The sequence below is a fragment of the Diabrotica virgifera genome, chromosome 2 (assembly GCF_917563875.1).
Source record: "Diabrotica virgifera virgifera chromosome 2, PGI_DIABVI_V3a".
NCBI lineage: Eukaryota > Metazoa > Arthropoda > Insecta > Coleoptera > Chrysomelidae > Diabrotica > Diabrotica virgifera.
In genome coordinates this window covers 37,284,835-37,304,557 of record NC_065444.1, presented here as the reverse complement: position 1 = coordinate 37,304,557, position 19,723 = coordinate 37,284,835, and the positions used below count along the sequence as shown (strand labels likewise).

General features: G+C 33.1%; 2 protein-coding genes across 10 annotated transcripts in view; both read right to left on the bottom strand.

Moving 5' to 3' along the window:
- The window catches only part of LOC114329639 (serine/arginine repetitive matrix protein 2), a 40,652-nt gene extending 32,961 nt beyond the window's left edge, over positions 1-7,691 (bottom strand). For 5 of the 6 annotated variants that reach the window (XM_028278813.2, XM_050643579.1, XM_050643575.1 and 2 more), the window contains exon 1: positions 7,489-7,691. The gene's annotated coding sequence lies outside the window, so the exon portion shown is untranslated. The remainder of the gene's footprint in view (positions 1-7,488) is intronic. The other variant, XM_050643580.1, reaches the window with a different exon arrangement.
- Positions 7,692-16,512: 8,821 nt separating this feature from the next.
- LOC114329640 (GATA zinc finger domain-containing protein 14-like) overlaps positions 16,513-19,723 on the bottom strand; it is a 71,697-nt gene continuing 68,486 nt past the window's right edge. For all 4 annotated transcript variants that reach the window (XR_007696377.1, XM_050643583.1, XM_050643584.1 and 1 more), the window contains one exon: positions 16,513-16,735. The gene's annotated coding sequence lies outside the window, so the exon portion shown is untranslated. The remainder of the gene's footprint in view (positions 16,736-19,723) is intronic.

The following is a 19,723-nucleotide window of genomic DNA, read 5'->3' as shown; positions in this document are numbered from 1 at the left end:
GGTTACATGGATGCGTTTAGCCATGTAGGGTTTTGTCATCATATTCTTCATCACTCAATGTATATATTATTGGCATTAAAAACGAAAAATCAATAATTTTTGACATATCGGGTTTTGACTTAGTACCACAGAGATATAATCCATCTTCTGTATAATGTTTTATTTTGTTTTAAGGGGGAAGTCTACTGTGACAAGGGAAAAAACAGGCTGATTTTCCGGATTTTTTTTCTAACAAAATATGACTCGTACATTAAATTAAATTAAACCTTCATCTTTATTATATATTCAAGTATTTGTAAAAAAAATTTCAAGTCAAAGTATTCAAAATGGCCGTCGTGGCACTCCTTCAAGCGCAGGTCCGTTTTTTTTAGGTGCCCAAAGGGTGTACATGAAATCTCACGTCAGGGTGATCTGAAACAAAAAACAAAATATGGTTGTCATCTACATAGTATTGACTATCGTCTGACAGAGGATTTTGTTAATAAAAAATTTTGGCGCCAAAAAAAAGTTCTTGAAATTTTTTTCTATTTTTTTGCCCAAATTTGATGTTATTATTGTTTATAACAATTAAACAAAAACGATATCAAAAAAATCCTCCGTCAGACGAGAGTCAATACTATGTAGATGATAACCATATTTTGTTTTTTGTTTCAGATCACCCAGACGTGAGATTTCATGTACACCGTTTGGGCACCTAAATAAAAACGGACCTGCGCTTGAAGGAGTGCCACGACGGCCATTTTGAATATTTCGACTTGAAAAATGTTTTACAAATACTTGAATATATAATAAAGATGATGGTTTAATTTAATTTAATATACAAGTCACATTTTGTTAGAAAAAAAATCCGGAAAATCGGCCTGTTTATTCCCGTGTCACAGTAGACTTCCCCCTTAAACCTTTTACATGTTCATTGTATTTTTTTTAAATTATCGTACTTGTTTTAAAATTGTACTTATTTCTACAATTTCTACATCTATATCAAATAGACAAGGCGAAAACGGCGGGTTCGAAGGGAAAAATATTCCCATGAGATTTTTTTGCATAATCACATTCGTGAGATATCCCAGAATAAGGTTCAAGAAGTCGCCCACGTGAAAAGTGGGCCAATTTTTTTTTAACAATTTTTTTTTAATGAAATTGCAAGAATCAATATTTTTGGCCCGAATAATTTTTTCTTTAATTTTTTGGACCATTCTGGACAAAAAAGGTCTCTTATAATTTTTCTCTAAAGTTGATCGTTTTCGACTTATAAGCCATTTAAAATTGAAAAAAAAAAACGAAAAATGGCGATTTTTAAGGCTTAATAACTCGGTTAAAAGTTATTATTATGAAAGTGAATATATGACTAAATCAAAGTTTAAAGCCCCCCTACAAGATCCTGAAGAAATTTTTGTCATTATTTTATTACTAAGCTGTTATTTTTAAGTAACAATAATAAGCGCCATGCACGTGTGCGGCCGCTGTAAATTCTGAGTGCGAGAGAGAAGCCATTCCAGCAGTCCAATTGTGCATCTTACTCGCACTCACATTTACAGCGGCGTCAATATGATCTAACCGCTCTTTTTTAGTAATTAAAAATAACAGCTTAATAGTAAATTAATGACACAGATTTCTTCAGGATCATGTAGCGGCGACTTTAAACTTTGATTTAATCACTTTCTGACTTTCATAATAATAATTTTTAACAGAGTTATTAAGTCTTAAAAATGGCCATTTTCGCGTTTTTCAAATTTTAAATTGCTTATAACTCGAAAAAGATCAACTCTAGAGAAAAATTATAAGAGAGCTTTTTTGTCCAGAATGGTCCAAAAAAACCTAAAAAAAAATAGTCCGGGCCAAAAACATTGATTTTTGCAATTTGATTAAAAAAAATTGTTAAAAAAAAATTGGCCCACTTTTCACGTGGGCGACTTCTCAATCCATTTTCTGGGATAACTCACGAATGTGATTATGCAAAAATATCTCATGGGAATATTTTCCCAACGAACCCGCCGTTTCCGCCTTGTCTAAAAACAACAAAATTGAAATCAGAATAGATGGGCAAGTTACAGAACCTATAGATATAGGCAGCAGAATAAGATAGCTGGACTCCGAACTCTATGCTCTTCAATTTAATCATGGATGATATTATGAAAAGTGTCAATAAAGGAAGAAGATACAGAATCGGAAACAAAGAAGTAAAACTACTCTATTACGCAGATGACACAATACTGAAAACCCAAGATGAAGATAGTGTGCAAAGATTAGTCACAGTTTTAACATAAGAGCAAAAGAATTCAATATGACAATTTTATCTCAGAAAACTAAAACAATAGTAATCAGTAAAGCACCAATCAGATGTAAAATAAAAATTTATGGCATCAGCACTGAATCATCTGAGTGAACAGAGTTTATGGGTCATAATTCTATAATCATGCATAAACCATACTATTTTTGAATGTAAGTTAGATAGTAAAATATTTTTAAACAAAATGTTTACTTTTACCACATGGTTCTTATAGTAATAATAATCGAGAAAATACTGGCTTATTATTAATATATCTTATCAAGTTCTTAACCAGTTACACAAAAAATAAATAAGATATAAACTATAGTGCTTTTTTGTTGGCTCCAGGGTGATTAAACCTTGCCTGCTGAGGTTAAACACTTTTAGTTTTTGCTCCACATGCCCCTGGAGATACGTTATGATCTATTCTGTATATGCATCACATCCTGCGCATAACATGTGTTTTCAGGGCCACCGCCAGAAAAAAATTTAGGGAGGGTCAAAATCTTTAAGTCGCTTTTCTATTCTAGAAATGAATGAAAGAACAAGAAAAATTTATATTTTAATAATCATATGTAATACAAAAAAAGATTAATCGGTAAATAAAAACTAATCTCCTTCGATCTTGACCAAATTTATCAATAATATCTTAAGTTGTAATTATCCAGGGGGATCGGCAGACCCTCCCTGAACCCCCTTGCTGGCGGGCCTGTGAGTTTTGACCAATTTTGCTACTGCTTGAAAAATTACATACATGCTCCTGGGGATATGTGACGCAGTCTAGGTGTTAATAATAGAATAGTGAAAACAGCCCCTCAAATCACCCAGTCATTAAAACACTTTTCATCTTTTGCTCAGTTCTTTGAAGTTCCTTTGCGTATTTTAAGTTGTGTATTGTTTTCTATTTTATAGCACTGGAATCATTGATTTTTTTCATAATTCTTTCTAGAATTTGCATAATTAGCTGTCCACGCTGGTAGCTTAGCCACGCTTACAGGGCCGTAACTACGATGTTAGGGGCCCCGGGGCAAAGGTGATCTGGGGGCCCCCTTCCGGGGGGTCTGGGGGTTTACCCCCCAGCGGAAGGCGGGGTATGGAAAAATGTTTGATATTTAACCCATTGAAAACGCATTTTAATAGATTCTATGACAAGTTTCTTGAACCTACATATGTATTGCTATTTTAGTTGACCAACACAAAAAAATTTTGAAATCACCTTATTTTTTATTCGCTTTAAATTTAAAAAATTTAAAAGAAAAACAACAAAATGAACAGATAGTAAAACAAAATGAGATAATATAATGAAACAATAAAAAGAAAATTTCTTGAAACTTCAAAACCGAATGGAAAAATATGAAGGTTTATTTAGAGAAAATGCAGGAAGAGGTAAATCAGATTGCTGAGGAGATACAGAAAATTGAAAAGGTGGAAGAAAAATTCAAGAATGCGGTAAAATTCGATATGGAAAAAGTGGAAGAAAAATTGACGGAGATAGGAAAATGTCAAAAAGGAGGAGACTGTCGGGAAGTAATTGTATACAGCTCTAATGAGAGCAGAATCCTATTTGACGAGGATATTAGAAAACGATATCCGATACCTTCAGCAGTGACACTCTCGAAGGCGAATACCGTCACTGCTGTTAGATTTATTATGCTGTGGTACTGGTAGGGCTGATTCCAATGTGCTCATTCCATCTTACCCTTACCTTTCTTTTCAATATGTGGTACCGTGTGGTTCCGTTCACGTACCAAGATGTGGTCTGGGCAAATTGGTTAAGACAAAGTAGCTGGGACCGGGGGCCGCTATTCCGGTTGGATTTTAGTTTTTATTTCACCAAAATAGCTAATTTCCTCAGTAACAATTTATATCTTTACGAAAGGTCTCGGGGGCCCCTCTTCCAATGGCATCTTAGGTTTTATTACGTCGAAATAACTAATTGCTAAGCATTAATTTAAATTTTTATGTTAAGGTCTCGGGAGCCACAGCTCAGCTCAGGCCTCAGGGGCCCCTTCTAAGGGTTCCGTTCCAATTGCATTTTAGTCGAAAATACTAATCTCTCCAGTGAAAAATTAAAACTTTATGTTCAGTTCTAGGGTGCCCCTGCAAGGTCTTTTTAAAATTGTGTCATTTGAAAATATTTCGTTGGGATCGGCTTTAAAATACATATTTTTATTTTCCTCGTTAAACTCTATGCACTGTCAAAAAATGTGCACCTGCGGGGCCCCCCTTGGCCGGGGGCCCCGGTTGCCCCAATGGTAGTTACGGCCCTGCACGCTTAGCATTTCCACTTTCAACAGTTATATCCCATAAGCACTCATAAGACCAGTAAGTAGTCTTCAATGAATTCGAGGGATTGTTTGTTATTCATTCTTACTACTGCACACACCAAAATGAAAAATAATATAGTGAATAAAAATAGAATATAACAGTCACGTTGAAGTGCAAAGAAATCCAACTGCAGTGGAACTATATGTGCTAACAAAAATGGGTTAATAAATTTATACACTGTGGACATAGCAATTCATTATGTTGCAATATTATTAAATTTAACCACAAATGTGCCCCAAATGTTAAGGATTTCATAAGTGGAATTACTCTGGTAGTTAAGTTCTTTCATTTGTATAATAATAATAATATCGTATGGCATTTTGCCGGGGAGATCCTTTCGGACAGGTTCTGACGCCATTTACATCTTTTACCCTGTTTCAAGTAACTAGTGTCGATGTTACACTAGCCCAGGGGGACCGATGGCTTAACATACTCTCCAAGGCATGGTGAACAGCTCGTATTATTTTTAGAAATGAAAAATGGATTGTCTGTGCTGGGACTCGAATCCAGGCGCACTGGCTTATGAGACCAGTTGTCATGCCGAGGCGCTACAGCTGTTCACATGATGTAATGTGTTCATCTGTGAAAATACCTGTTTCTTTTAGGCTTGTGTCATTATTAACATATTTTTCACAATAAGGCTGTTTAATTGCTTAACATTCTTAGGATGAAATTTCTTATTTGAATAGGGTATATGCTGTGACTTGTTTTCAACATTCCACTGCTATACGAGTTCCCTTGTTTTTCCAATTAAGTATTTTCTTATGATATAGCCACTAGAGCCTAAGTAAATTGCATCTCTTTTTACATTTTTACACCTTGTTACACCTGTTTACACTGTGTTAAAATACAGCCCGACTTAAATTTTACATATCCAAACTGCACCAAATGTAGGCAATAGGGAACTTGCATAAAATTTTAAATTGGAAAAAAACATTATAAATCACAACAGAACATAATTTAAAACATGTCATCATCACCACTGGCTCGACAACCCTTTCTGTGGTCTTGGCCTGTTCCAGGATTCTTCTCCATTCTGATCTGTTTCGTGCTTTTTTCTCCAATTTTTTATTTTTAAGGTTATTATATCATTTTCTATTTGTTCTAAATATCTCAACTTCAGTCTTCCTCTTGTTCTTTTTCCTACTGGCATCTGTTTGAATATTTTGTTTGGTATTTCGCCTTCTTCCATTCTTTCTACATGTCCCATCCAAAGCAGCCGTCCTATTTTTAAATTTAAAACATGTATCAAAGATAAAAAAAAATTTTTGTATTTCGTTTGTCCCCTAAAGATGATTAAAAATTCAAATTATACCAGCCAGCCCAAAACGTGTCATGACTTTATCCGGTTATATGTTTACATTCTACACCAACAAAGTAAACAAAATTGTATATAATTTTAAAGTAGACATTATAAACGTCAGTAGAAAATACAGTTATGTGACGTTACAAATGTTTTTGATGGTTTCAACTATTCATAGAACACTTGTACTTTTACAAAATGGTTTTATTTTCCATAGTATACCTTCTTTCCTTCAAAAACTGTATCAAACTCCAATCTCAACAAACTGGTATATATTATTACAATGACATACGATAAATGTCATTAGAATATAAATATTTTTCCCTTATTCCTCGACGATGAGCTGGAAAAATACCCAAGTAGGTGGAGGCCAATAAGAAGGAGAATATACCTAAATATAACCATAATCATAACTACAGTCGGAAAAATGAAAGAATACCCATGAATGAACATATAAAACACTCTGTATTTTCCTATCACCGTGTCTCAAAGAAAATTGGCCAGTGCAAGTACATGTAATAATAATTATTATATGTATTTGCGCTGGCCAATTTTTTGTGACACGGTAACAGGAAAATACAGCATGTTTTATATGTTCGTTCATGGGTATTCTTTCATTTTTCCTACTGTATATAATAAAACTATTTTTATTTTGCTACCGCAGAAGACTTTAAATTTGTATTTCTTAAAGTTATTACGAGTTTTTGAAGAGTGAAATTTTGGAAATCTCATTTTTAAACAAAACTGAACATTATTATGTAATAAAAAAATGTGCAAGTTCCCTATTCTCAATTACAGTGTTTTAACTTTTAATATCCTATCACTGTTATAGCATGCAAACGTTTAGGACCCCCGTGCACTAGGGTATGGCAGCCACTCAAACCTCAATGGCTTATGGGAGTCTGCTCACTAGGCAGCCGAGAATCCCTGGCTGCGATAGCCACTAGAATTTTCCTGTTGTACTGGCAGCCCATTGAGGCACGTGAAGATTCTGAAGCGAAATGAATATCGCTTCCTTCTTCCTTCAATCTCTATGCACTTGTAGTGTCAGCCAGATCTATCCCCAATGTTTTTAAAATGATTTTTGATACTGAAAAATTAAAATTAATTCACATAGGAGTATCAGTGGCCTTGATTGAATTAATTTATACAGAAGATTATCAAACGATTGAACTGACATTTTTGTATATCTGGGAACCTACAAACATGCTTCCAAAATATAATTGAAATGCCTTTCAAGTGATGTTATAAAAGAAGAGGCTGAATTTGAATTCGATGCTTATATGTTGAGTTTTCTACGAGAGAAATAGTAAATAATTATGACCTCTTGCACTTCTACATCCCTTGAAGGATACAACTTGCCCTCGATTGGCTCTGGCTGTTACATGTACATAGACTGCCTAATGCCTGGGGGCCCTAATAGTAATAAACCATTTAGATTCTTTACCTTATTTTGTAATTTTTGGCTTTTCTAGTATTAGATTAAATATGTTATCAACAACAAAATGTGTTTAAAAACAATAATGTTTTTAGGTAAACAAAAAAATTAATAAATTCAGTCAGGAAAAGTATGGCGGCAATAGCTTACCTTTTAACAGCGTCCTGTTGTCTATTTAACTCTTTACTATCTAGTAAAACGAACAAACTGTTCTACTTTCAATTTCTAATTATTTAGAACGATTCTACTTTCAATATTTCTGATTATTTATTGACAAGATAATTTTATTTCTGCATGCCAAAATGCCAAATCAAATTGATGAAATGTCAAATGTCAAACCCACCCTCTTATGCTTATCTTATGTGTCAAATTAAACTGTCAAAGTCAAAAGTTAAATCAATGGACCTACCCAATGTTTAAGCCATTGGGCCTACTGTGTCGCATTATAAAATCGGGCTGCGTATACGAAGGAAAGAGGCCATAATGCTAAAAAAATACAAATATTTCCCGATTTAAATTCAACAAATCACTTTGTTTCGTTAAACAATAATTGCTGAAAAACTGCAATTTTTTACGAGTCCCAAAGTATTTCAGTATAAATAAGATTTTAAACAACAATTCTTAGACGCATGGGTGAGAGTGGGGCAATATGGTCCATGTAATGTCCTCTTTACATCAACAATAAATTGAATAAGAAATTGACAAAGTTATTCAAGGCCAAATTTAACGTGTACAAAATGTATGGTTTGTAAAAGAAAATGAAGGAATTTGATGAAATAGAACAATTGGATATGTTTTATTTTGTCAAATTTCTTTATTTTCTTTTTATTCACGGCAAAATTGGGTGTTTTGTATAAGTCAAATTTGACCTTGAATAACTTTGTCAATTTCTTATTCAATTTATTGTTGGTGTAAAGTGGACATAACATCTTTTTATGCTAAAACTAACAAAAAGCGAAATAATTAAGTACAGTTTAATCAGACAATAAGAGGGGTATAGCAAAACATATTTCTTTAGTTTACATCGTTTGTGTACATCACACTCTGCTTAGACTTATTAAACAATAATTTTTTGGGTACCATATACGCTATCCAGACATTTTTCTTAACACATTTCATCCATACATTAAAGCGCTGGTTTCCTCGAAAGCGGTGCCGACAACCTGCGATTAATGACATCATAAAAAACTGTACCATGCAAAATAATAGCGGTCGTTTATAAAGATGCGTTGGAAGCCACCGCTTGCACATTCCATTGCCGCAGTGAAGAACCTTGAATTTTTCACCGTAATCTGACGTAATTCATCGCAGTGCTACGGTCGCAGGTTGTCGCGGTGCCGCTTTCGAGGAAACCAGAGCTTAAACAGAGTCTGAGCCAGCCGATCTTCCTGTTTTAGTCACTTCGTTAATCTGTCAATTGGTTTTGAACTCGTAACTTGCGCTTTTCTGGGAATCATGTCATTCAAACAAGAATAAAAAAACCGCTAAACACCGTAAAAATGAGTGGCGCATACAATATTTAAGCTACAAAAGATCTGATATGAATATTACTTGGCGCGAAAATGTATTTTCATTTTGATGCAAAACAAAATTCTAGTTTTATTTTAAAAGATTTTTCGATATTTGCTAAATTTGAAGTAAGACGCGCCACAAAAGAGTAACTTTGATACAATTTGAATTTTGAAACTCTTTTGTAGCGCGTTTACTTCAAATTTAGCAAATATTATGGAAAAATCTTTTAAAATAAAAGTAGAATTTTGTTTTGCATCAAAATGAAAATACATTTTCGCGCCACGTAATATTCATATTAGATCTTTTGTAGCTAGAATATTGTAAGCGCCACTCATCTTTACGGCGTTTAGCGGTTTTTTATTCTTGTATAAGTTTTTCAAAGTTATTTATAAATTAAATGTATGAAGTTGAATGCAATGTTTCTCAATTACACGTTAAGCTTTATAAATGGTCGCCTTTGTTGCATCATCTCCCAAATGATCTAGTGTCTATTGAATGTACACTAGATTTTTTTTTCTATTCGAAGTAGATTGAAAAGAAATATTGGGATGGCCGGTAAATGAACTCGGATTGCCCGTTACCAGATCAAATTTAGCGTCGTAATCACTACAACTACATAAATCATTTCGGGAATAATCGTTAATTGGATTACTTTTGTAGCTTAATAACTTCTAAACGGCTTAACCGATTTTGATCACTATAAACATGAGTTTGAAACGTATTGACAAGTATAGTATCTGATGCATCTAAGGTCAAGTATGATAACTGAAGCTATTACAGGAATTATTGAACTTGAAAACCGTTTTTCCCATAGGAAATAGATTTAATCATACTTATGAAGCCTATAACTTAAAAAATCGAATTTTCCCGGATATGAGGTATACACCGTTAGATTCATCTACAAACCTTCTAGTCCTTCTACAAACGCTCAGTCCATCTTCTTACTACATATTTCGTTTTCACTTTTTACCATTTTCAAAGGTTTTGGCTTTTTTGACTCTCCAAATATTTTACCTCTTTACCTACTTTCCGTGATCTGCCTTGTTGTCTGTGAGTCATCTTGAACGACCTCTTGGTGCAAAAAGTGATCATAGTTCCCCTCCCATCAAGGTACTTTTAGTTCAGTGAAAATTATCGAATACACGCATTTGCTGCTGCCTAGAGGGCACTTAGACGTGGGGTGAGACAGGGATGCGTATTGTCGCCAGTTCTTTTTAATGCCTACTCGGAAGAGATCCTTGAGGGTGAAACAACTGGAATAAAGGTCAACGGAGTTCCCCCTAACAACATTAAATATGCGGATGACACTGCCAGCTTAGCCGAAAATATTGAAGATCTTCAGAGATTGGTGAACAGAATAGCGATGTGTAGCCAAGAATACGGTCTAACAATGAACACCAAGAAGGGAAAATTTGTGAGAATATCTAAAACACAAAGAAATAACGAGACTCTCATAAACGGAGCCAATGTCGAATGAGGAGACTAATATGCATATCTTATATTATTATTATTAATCTATTACTATATTATTATTATTATTAATAATTACTTCCAGCTTCCAGTAAATTAAAATTAGAATAGAAAAGGCTAGAGCGAATTTTAACAAAATGAGAAAAGTGCTCTGCACATGAGATCTGAAGTTAGAGCTAAGAGTAAGGATGGCTCTTCTTCAAGTGTCGTCTCCTAATCGGAGTCCCTTAAATTCTTTAACCATGACACTCTCCTTCTTCCTATACTCCTTCCGCCTCTTATCTTTCCCTGTATTATCAGTCTTAGCATTTCATATCACTATACCCTCATTACGTGGCCCAGATATTGTAACTTTCTTATTTTTATTGTGTTTATTATTTCGCATTCTTTATCCACTTCTCGCAATACTTCCGTGTTCGTTTTCCTCTGTGTCCATGCTATTCTAAGCGTCCTTCTGTAACACCACATTTCAAATGACTGTATCTTATTTATGTGTTCTTGCTTTAATGTCCAGCTTTCAAGTCCATATTGTAGTATCGAGAACACGTAGCATCTCAAAGCTCTTACTCTCAGTTTTAAGCTAAGGTCTTTGTTGCAGAGAACTGTTTTCATGTTTACAAACGCATTTCTTGCTATTTCTATCCTGGTCCTTATTTCTGTTGTTTGATCATTTTTCTCTGAAATCCAGGTTCCTAGGTATTTGTATTTGTCAACCTTTTCTATCGGTACATTTCCCAAATGTATGCTTGTTTGTTTTCTTAGTTATTATCATGTATTTGGTTTTTTTTATATTCAGTTTTAGTCCATATTCTTCACAGAAATTGTTTGTTTTGTTTAGTAGTAGTTGGAGTTGTTCAGCAGAGCTTGCCATAATCACGGTGTCATCTGCATATCTTATGTTGTTAATAGATCTTCCGTTAATTATTATTCCTTCACTTTGAGATAGCAATGCTTCTTCAAAAATGGCTTCACTATATGCATTGAAGAGTAATGGAGACAATACATCCCTGCCGAACTCCTCTCCTGATTTCAATTCCTGGACTGGGTTCGTTATCTATTACACCTTCTTTGATTCCAGTAAAGTTGTTATTATTCGTAAGTCCCTTTTGTCTTTAGAATTTGGACTAATTTTTCATGTCTTACTTGTCAAAAGCTTTCTCAAAATCAACGTAACAAACATACACATCCACCTCCATGCATCTTTGAGCTAACACATTAAAAGCAAATAACGCCTCTCTGGTTCCTAGTCCGTTTCTGAACCCAAACTGACTATCATCTATTTCTTCTTCTAGTTTTTTATTTATACGACCATGTATTATTTTCAAGAATAATTTGAGAATGTGACTTATTAATGATATTGTTCTGTATTCACTGCAATCTTTAGCGTTTGTATTTTTAGGGATAGTACAAAAGGTTGAGAGTAACCATTGTTTTGGTATGTTTCCTGTTTTGTACACTGTGTTAAACAAGTCTACGATAATGTCTAAGGTTTCATCATTTATACATTTTAAGCTTTCTACTGGGATTTGGTCTGGACCTACTGCTTTACCATTTTTGCTGTTTTTAATGCCGATTTAATTTCTTCTTTTAATATCTTCAAAACCGTATCATCTTCTACTTCGACTTCCATCTGCTCTGTTCTATTGTCTTTGAACAATGCATTTATGTATTCTGTCCATCTCTTTAATTTTTCGTTAGTACTCAACACAAGTTTTTCATCTGTATCTTTTAGTATTCCCGGTTTTCTTTTTCTCTTGTTCTGAGTTAATTTTTTTATGTGTTAAAATTATCATGTCTTTTCTGGTGTTCTTCTATTTCTGCGCATTGTTTTTTAGCCTGCTTAATTTTTAATTTTATTTGTTTATCCACATTTTTGTACATCTGATTATCTTTGTTTTTATGCTGACGTCTTTCTTCCATTAAATCTAAGATTTCCTCCGTCATTAATTGTTTCTTTTTGTATCTGGTTGGTGTAAGAATTTCTTTTTGACATTTATCTATTTCTGTCTTTATTAATAACCATTTTGTCTCTATTTCAGTATTTTGCTGGATTTGTTCTTTAACATTCAGTAAACGGTTATTAATTTCATCTGTCAGGCGTTGTTTTATGAGTGGGTTTCTTAGTTTACTTGTATCGATTTTTACATCTGTTGTTCTGCGTTTTATTATTTTCATTTTGAGCCTAATTTTAGTCACTACTGGGTTGTGATCTGATCCTATGTCTGCACCTGGATAGGTTTTTGAAGATATAATTGCGTTCTTGTATCTTTGTCTAATCATAATCTATTAATCTAATACATAATCTATTTGGTTTCTTACAATTCTCCCTTCTTGATCTGCTGGTGACTTCCAGGTATATAGTCTTCTCTTTGGCATTTTAAACAATGTATTAGTTATGACAAAATTATTATTTTGGCAAAATTCGATAAGCCTGTCACCTCTTTCGTTTCTGTTGCCCAGACCATATCCTCCTGTACATTCTTCTACTTTTTCGTCTCCAACCTTTGCGTTAAAGGATGGCTAGGTGCTACGTTTTCTGGGCTTTGTTTTACGGAATGGAAGCTTGGACCTTGAATGCGGCATCAATGAAAAAACTGGAATCATTTGAGTTGTGGGTGTATAGAATGATTCTGAAAATATATACAGAACACGTCACAAAGAGGTTCTGAGAAAGATGAATGAGGAAATGAAAGAATAGAGGAAAGGCGCCTAATTTCGGCTACTGGTCTATCTGCCGTGCCATCTATATAACGCAGTCACAATTACTCAGCTATTGTAGCTCAAGGCCAAATATTGCACGATTCCTTATTTATCTCCGAATTAAATTGCATTTAGTCGTCGACAGGCGCCACTTTTTTCTAACGGTCGAGACGACTTTTCTCAACGGTCTTATTTTATTTCTGTTTACAACGTTATTTTTCATCTTATCTTAAATATACACAAAGGTGAGTCAAATAGTCTGTTTTTGTTGACATTAATAGAAATTACATTAATTTTAAAAATATATATATCAATTTTTTAGTCTAAACTGTACATCGTTTAGTTGCCTATTTTCGGATATATAAATCGGATATCCGAAATTAAGAAAAACGATAAAATATTTACGATAATTTTTTATTTCAGAAATGACTAGAAGGAGTAGGTATATTAACTAAGAAGAAGCTGTATATATGCGATTTTTGTTTGGAAAAATAAATGTTAATATTTGTTTTTTTTTCTAGTAACAGTTTATGTTCCTAATGTTTGCATAAATTACTATCCGAAATTAAGACACCAGGGCATCCGAAATTAGGCAACCAGTTTTTAATACATGTGTACATCCAATTTGCACATTTTTTAAAATTTTTATTTTATGCTGTCTCTTCCTAAAAAAACATCCTAATTGTTTATATTATTTCGATTTACCATGTATGAACTTGCCTTTGGAGTAATAACAGGTCAAAATATACAGTTGTTCAAAATCTATAAGCAAAAACAAAAAGCTATCCGAAATTAGGCACCTTTCCTCTACTAGTCTAAGAGCTAGAGCCGAAAAATCATCGTCATAAGTAATATGGAGTTTGGCATGTGAAATGTGTCTATTGTATATTGATATTTATGACCCCTTTCAGGCTGACACCTCAGTGGATACAGGAAGTAGCAATAAGGGATGAAAGGTGAAAGTTAGTGTAGTCTTTAAAGGCTTTCACCTCCTATTTTGTTAAACCTCCATCGATTTGCATGAAAATTGGTGACTAGTTAGAACATACCTCAGGAAATAAAAATGATATGGTGCCAACTTGCTTTTTTACCCTGGGGGTGGATACCACCCCTTCTCGGGGTTGAAAACGAATTTATTAAAAATAACCCCACAAATCGATAGAGGGACAAATTATAAGTAAAATTTGTTATATCATGTTATTAAAGTAAATCAATACTTTTTGAGTTATTAAAGATCAAAGATTTATCTGTTTAAGAGCACATGCGTGAAGTTACGGATGATAAAAAGAAAATATTAATTAATTGTATGTTACTAAAATATTGTTTTTATATTATTTCGATATTATAAATTTAGCAAAAGTGTATACGAATATGTCAAATATACCCATTATTGGACAGAGCCGTTCGGTACATCTTTTTAATATGATGCAAGTCTTCGAAATGCCGCCCCTTAAATATTATTGAAACTTATTTTTTTATATAGAACATACACAAAATGTACAAATTTTATTTTAAAAACAAAACATTTTTTTAAATTACATAAATGAAATTATGTGTTAACACTAAATTAAGTGGGTATGCGCAAAATTTGCGTGCAATGCTTTTTAAATGCATTATTTTTTGGGATTCCTGAGAAAACGAATTAGTATTTTTGAAAAATTTAAATGCAGAATAAAAAATTACATTACCGAGGGCCGAAAGTCCCTGAAACCTTTATAATGTTTATTTGAATAAGTTACAGGGTGAAAATTAAGAGAAAATTGAGTGTAATTGTTTATTTCAAATATCTTATTCAAAAGAAACCTTTTGTTTATTGTAAGGGGCTTTCGGCCTGCGGGCGGTAATAATGTAATCTTTCAATCTGTGTTTAAATTTCTCAAAAATATTTATTAGTTTTTCAGGATTCGAAAAAAAGCGAATGCATTTAAATAGCACTGCAAGCAAAATTTGCGCCTATGCTCTTAAGTAACATTTACAAAAATTATAATTATATCCTTCTGATTTTAATTTTGGCAAACTCGTCAATAAGATTGGTGTAGTCTAGTTGGGATACATAGGTAGAGAACTCTACTGAAATAAGGGCTAAATTTTTTATTTTGTTTGTCTTATGGAGCTTCGTAAATAGTTTTTAATTTTGAAAAACTTCTTTCCTCACTAGCTACCCATACAGGGAGCGTTAATAAAATTCTTAGTTTACAACTACATTTGGGTGTAAATAAATTAGGTCATTTTGGCACAAATAGCACAAAACCTCTAAAGGTTTCATGGAGTATGGTATCATTTGAAATATATCACGCAATTCTTCTAGAAGATGATTATATCATCAATTCTTTTTCTTTTTCTATTGAAAGTATTGAATGAAAATGCATACAATATTTTTCTAGTGTTTTATCATCTATTTCCCTCAATTTAAAAATATCATAAAAATTTAAAATTTTTATTATGAGTTTCTAGAAGCGAAAATCGAACAATCAAAGAACGGCAATGTCTAAAATATAAATGAACAAATTTATTTTAAATTTAGCTTTATCTGTTAAGAGCTCGTACACAGATTTTTGATAGTCAAATAAACGCTTTTTTCTCCTGGAATGAATTTCATTTTCAGCTGGAAATTCGGAAATTATATCAAAATTGTCTGCAATTTCATTAAATTTTCATTTGATCATTAGCCGTATTGTCTGTAACTTTTCACTTTTTCTATAGTCTCGCCGCATCATAGCACGACACGGCCCTGATTGGACACCCCAGTTTCTGGACATATTCAGTTTATAATAAAAAAAATCAATTAAATATCGAAATAATATAAAAATAATATTTTACTAACATACAATTAATATGTCCTTTTTTTCATCCGTAACTTCACGCATATGCTCTTAAATAGACAAATTTTTGATTTTTAATAACTCAAAAAGTATTGATTTACTTTAATAACATGATATAACAAATTTTACTTAAAATTTGTCCCTCTATCGATTTGTGGAGTTATTTATAATAAAATAGTTTTCACCCGCGGGAAGGGGTGGTATTCACCACCAGGGTAAAAGTGCAAGTGGCACCAAATCAGTTTTGTTTCTTGAGGTATCCTCTAACTAGTCACCAATTTTCATGCAAATCGATGGAGGTTTAACAAAATAGGAGGTGAAAACCTTTAATGACTGCACTAACTTTCCCCTTTCATCCCTTATTGCTACTTCCTGTATCCACTGAGGTGTCAGCCTGAAAGGGGTCATAATTGTCAATATACAATGGACACATTTCACAGGAAAAACTCCATATTACTTATGACGATGATTTTTCGGCTCTAGCTCTCCGTCTATACAATCAAAACCAGAAAATTGGAATATCTCGGACAAGAAATTTTCAGAGCAGCCGTCTCTAAAGTTTATAATTTTCAGTAACTTTTTCACAATTAGACATTTGAACGAAGTTATATTCCAAAATTTTGATTTTTAACTAAATTTAATTTACATTGAAATACAACCAAAACACAAATTCTGACTATTACCTCTTTATTTAAACATACATATAATGTGAAATCAATACACTACTATTCTGCAGTTCCTACAATAAGATTCTTATAAAAAAAATTAAACACACCTATGTATAATGTGAAATCAGTACACTACTATTCTACAGTTCGTACAATAAAATTCTTATAAAGAAAAATCATTATTTTATCTTGAAGTCGAGACATCTATTTGAAGAAGTTGGACATCTAAAAAATAAAACGTGTTAATTTGTGATTTAACTGTCAAACATAAAAAAAATAACAAAAAATAGACGCAATAGCGACATCTAATAAAAGATAGGCGAAACCAGGAGACTCCATTTTCAAACAAATAAATATTTAAAAATAAAATCTTTTAGATTTCTTAAAAAAGAGCGATAAATGAATAGACGTTGGGAATATACAGGGTGTCCAGAAACTCTACCGACAAACGAAGACAGGAGATTCCTCAGATAATTTTAAGACAATTTAACCCAATTTATCTCGTCCGAAAATGCTTCATAACGGATCTAGAGCTATTTGAAGATGGCGTCTGGTAATTAGTTTTTCTTAAATATCTCCAGAACGCTTCTATTTAGAAAAACGAAACTTGGTACACATAATTATCTTCCAGAGTTAAATCGATTCCATCTATTGCAAATTTCTAGTACCGGTAATAGGCGTCCGTTTTGGGTAGGGCTACAGTTATATTATCGTATAACTTTTTTGTTTTTAATTTCTAAGCATTCTTGGGTCTGGATTATTAAAATGTAAGGTATTATAGTAGGTACCAAAAAGGACTCTTACTTTAAGTCGATAGGATACACCGGTTTCTAGAAAAATCGATTTGAAAATTTTTCGTTTTTTGAATATCAAAAAAAATTAAAAAAAAAACTATTTAGAAAAACGAAAACTGGTACATTTATTTATATTCCAGAGATGAATCGATTTCATTAATGGCGAATTTCTAGTACCGGTCATATGCGTCCGTTTTGGGTAGGTCAACGGTTATTTTATCGCATAACTCTTTTGTCTTTAATTGTTAAGAATTTTTGACACTAGATTATTAAATTATGAGGTATTCTAGTACTAAAAGGTACTCTTGTTTAAGTTGGTAAAATACACCGTTTTTTTTTAATTTTTCAATTTTTTTCAAATTCAGGAAACGAAAAATTTTCAAATCGATTTTTCTAGAAAACGGTGTGTCCTACCGACTTAAAACATGAGTACCCTTTAGTACTAGAATACATCACAATTTAATAATCCACTATCAAAATGCTTAAAACTTAAAGACAAAAAACTTATGCGATAAAATAACCGTTGCCCCACCCAAAAAGGACGCCTATGACTGGTACTAGAACTTCACAATGGATGAAATCCCTTTATCTCTAGCAGATAAATATGTGTACCCATTTTTGTTTTTCTGACTAGAAGCGTTCTGGAGGTATTTAAGAAAAACTAATGACGCCATCTTCAAGGAGCTCTAGCTCCCTTAGGAAACATTTTCGGACTAGATGAATTTGGTTAATTTGTCTTAAAATTATCTGAGGAATCTCCTGTCTTCTTGTCGGTAGAGTTTCTGGACACCCTGTAAAACATACATTCCACAACACATCAATTTATCTAGATAAAGGATCAACAAATCTGCTTCCTAGCAGTCAAGAAGTGAGTAAAAACGCAGGTAGGTATTTTTTATAAAAGCAGTTAAGATTTAATTACGATTCAGAGACCACTACCATCTGTCTATGATCCATTTCAACCTCTTGGTATCTTCAGGAGAGCCTGCAGTGGTTCTCTGAATCAAAATCAAATCTTTTCGCCTCGTATGCCAATTACAATAAAATAATTAACAAATAGTTAACTTTTTGTTAATTATTTATATATTAATTATTTATATAATTAACAGTATTATAATAATTATTTTATTATTAGTTAACTAATGTTATGTTTATGTTAATGTAAATGAATCGTTTTCAAGTTAAAAGCGAGGAAAGTGGAAATAAAATGATATTAGTTAATGTACCGGGCATATTTGAGAGGTAGCATAAGTAAATTATTTTATTATTGAAGTTATCACCCAACTCTTTCTGCAAAAATCCGAATGCCACGTCTCACATCCACCTCAAAACAGACCCGCCCTGGTCTAATAGCTCGAAGTCCAATTATGTAAGTAAAAAAAGTACTATGGTTTGTTTTTAAACCAGGAGGAGTAATTCAAATTTACCCCGCCATAATGTTTGTTTGTAATTGGTCCAACGGCAGGCAAGTTTACTCCACTGTTTTGAAATTTTGACATTAATGACATTTATTATGAAATTTTTACATTTAATAGGTTAATAAAGTTCACGAACATCAGTACAACAACATACGAAGTAGAATACGATAAAGACGATGAAATAACAGTACAGGAAGTCGAGAATGCAATACGAACTCTAAAAAATCGAAAGACATGCGGACCACAAGGAATACCGAACGAATTACTAAAACACAGCCCACAAGTATTACGAGAATTACTTGCGTATGTTTTCTCCTTATTCTATAAAGGTCATGATTTACCACCTGAGTGGACAAAAGCACATATTAACAATATATACAAAAAAGGAGATAGAAAAAATTGTTCAAACTACAGGGGGCTTAGTGTCATAAACTCACTCTCAAGACTCTATGGAAAAATAATAAAAAATAAAATTGAAAAAAAGATGACAGATGTAGAAGAACAAAATGGCTTTCGTGCAGGCAGATCCTGTATGGACAGCATATTTTCCCTAAAGCAGGTTATTGAGAAAAGATTAGCCCACAACCTTTCCACCCATATAGTTTTTATTGATCTGACAAAGGCATACGATAGTGTACCACTTTCAATGCTCTGGATAGCAATGGAAAAACAAGGAATAGGCAAAAAAAATATACAAGCAGTACAACAGCTTTACAAAAATATGACGGTTAAACATTAAAACTGGAAACAAATTAACGAGAGAAATTCCTATTAGTAAGGGCCTAAAGCAAGGCTGCTGCATAGCACCTACACTCTTTAAAATATATTTAAATGAGGCACTCTCACTGTGGAGAAGAAAGTGCTGCAATATGGGCATCCCAATCGATGACGATAGATTGTACACAATACACTTCGCTGACGACCAAGCCATTCTAGCCGAAGACGAGAGTGATATAGACTATATGCTCAGAAAACTGGAAGAGGAGTACACTAAGTGGGGC